The 2,198-nt window shown below is 32.8% G+C and overlaps 1 long non-coding RNA gene across 2 annotated transcripts; it reads left to right on the top strand.

Annotated features, from left to right (window-relative positions):
* Positions 1–11: 11 nt before the first annotated feature.
* On the top strand, positions 12–2,106 carry LOC112458043. 2 transcript variants are annotated; one of them, XR_003041176.1, is made up of 5 exons: positions 13–100; positions 178–394; positions 496–709; positions 798–1,130; positions 1,407–2,106. It is a non-coding gene; the product is annotated as an uncharacterized LOC112458043 (long non-coding RNA). The 2 variants fall into 2 exon arrangements; XR_003041178.1 differs by lacking the exon at positions 178–394 and having other exon boundaries at positions 12–177.
* The last annotated feature ends 92 nt before the right edge of the window (positions 2,107–2,198 follow it).

Raw genomic sequence — 2,198 nt, 5'->3', positions numbered from 1 at the left:
GGTTACAAACCTTTATAGCAAGCTGCGCGTCGTGATCTAGAAAGAACTGTATCAGTGTCAGTGCATCTTCCAACTAATGATAAAGAAGTTACTTTGTCACGTAGGCATTATTGTGATGGCGAGATCATTGATGGTTCTTATTTTCGAAGTATTTCTATTGGTAATGTTGTTTTACAGGTTGGTCAGAGAAACTCTTGTTTTATGACAATTGACGGAAATATATTTGTATTGTTAAATGTGAAAAGACGAGAAGATATATACCTAATTACAAACAAGTTTAACAAAAAAGATTTTTATACATATCCTTTCCCTTCATCTTTTGTTCGTATTTTTAAAGTGTCAAATTTGGGTGACCAAAGAATTGTACTGCCATTGACAAATATTCAATCAAAATGTTGGTTAATACCCTACAAAAATTTTTTTGTTTCTATTCCTCTTTTGCATTCTATGCCTATGTTTTAATTTTTTATATTTTTCTTTATACTTGTATTTCAGTTTGTCGTTTTAAAATTTTTACCTGACGATCTCAACAATGATAATATTTGCTACGATATCGGCCTTACAAAGTGGTTGATTGAAGTGAATGAAAATATGGAAGGTGAGACATATTGGCCACCGCGTAATGTTGAAGCTGGAAGCTTGGTCCGTAAAGAAGTAAATGCAGACGAAACTTGGCCCAAATATCGTGTACATGTTAAAAGATATCACGGTATGTTTGTTTTTATTTATTCAAATTTTTCTCCTTTCTCCAAATTTGAAAAGGTTTAAGTTGAAAAATATTTTTACTTTTTTTCCAGATTTGAATAATCAGTTATCTAAGATAGACAGGAAATTGGAGGACTTAAGTTGCAAAATAAATACAGTTATAACGAATCAAGGAAAACTATACAAATGTTTGCTTCCTCAGGAAAAGAAAATACTGGAACCACATAACATGCCTTCTTTGCCTTTTTGTAACAAATTTTAGTGTGATTATCTTACCTCTTTTGGATCTGCTAGTGATGAAAGAAAAACTGCTACCATAATTTTGCAAAAACTTATGTATAATTCTTTGGCCAAAAATTATAATTTTGATGGCCATGGTGAGAAAAGAGGCTTAAAAACACTGAAACTGTGGACAGTTATTGAAGGTAAGATTCTAATGTCTTGTTAGTTTGCTTTCTAGTTAATATTGTCTTATTATCTTTTTTGCAAATTTGGAATACTTTATATACCAACAAACTCTGAAATAATAATCCTATAATTTTGATATACATTATACTTACTGTACTGAATTAGTGTACTAAATTACTGTACACTACTGTGTTTATATCCTTGTTGCGGATATATTCTTTAATTTATTTTTGTTGTTTAACTTAATATGGATGTCTTATTTTTTAATAATTTAATTATTTCTTGTTTTGCAGGGGCTTTGTCACTTAAATTTCCGGACAGCGACCTTGATACAGCACTTAAAACCATAAAGTCATGGCTACAAAATGCTAGCGGTAGGAAACAAGAGGAATATATTGGTTCTGATAGCCATTAGAAAAACATTTCTTGCTTTTGTTACGGAGATCTCAGAGAGTCGGCGAGTCTCGAAGGCGAAACTTCTGCGCGAAGTGGTGGAAGAAATCAACCGTGATCCGCAACACCTTATGCTGACGACGGATTATATTCTCATTGTATATTCGCCGTTCCCTTCGATCATACCTGTGACAGGATTGCTAAACCACTCTTTAAATTCGCGATGAGACTGGAAAACGTTAGGCATAAGAAAGTGCATAAGCGACCACAGTTCGGTTAAATTATTTTGAAGAGGTGTGCCGGTAAAAAGTAATCTCCGTTGTGTCTAGAAGTTTAAAAGCAACTGCCATCTCTGCGATTTGAAATTCTTGATATTTTGCGCCTTTTTTTTTATAAATATGATATGTGCCGAAACTGAAAATCGCTTTCTTCTTTGCAGTGAAAGCACTCCGTATCTATACCGATAACTATTTTTAAAAAGCTGTCAGTAACTATCTCGAAATTGCATACTTTTAAGTAGACGTTTGCAGAAATGTCGATGAGAATTACGCGTTACATGCTCACGATTATTAATAAAATAACAGCACAAATACAACAATATTCATGCTGATAATTTTCTACCAATTTAATTATTACGTTGAAAAGGAGATGGTCGATGGTTACGTTTGATTACATTGCAAAGAGTTGTTGCA

The sequence above is a fragment of the Temnothorax curvispinosus genome, unplaced genomic scaffold (genome assembly GCF_003070985.1).
Source record: "Temnothorax curvispinosus isolate PA1 unplaced genomic scaffold, ASM307098v1 QBEX01000754.1, whole genome shotgun sequence".
NCBI classification, from domain to species: Eukaryota; Metazoa; Arthropoda; class Insecta; order Hymenoptera; family Formicidae; genus Temnothorax; species Temnothorax curvispinosus.
Note: the sequence above shows the minus strand (reverse complement) of the source record. Positions and strands in the feature narration are given on the sequence as shown.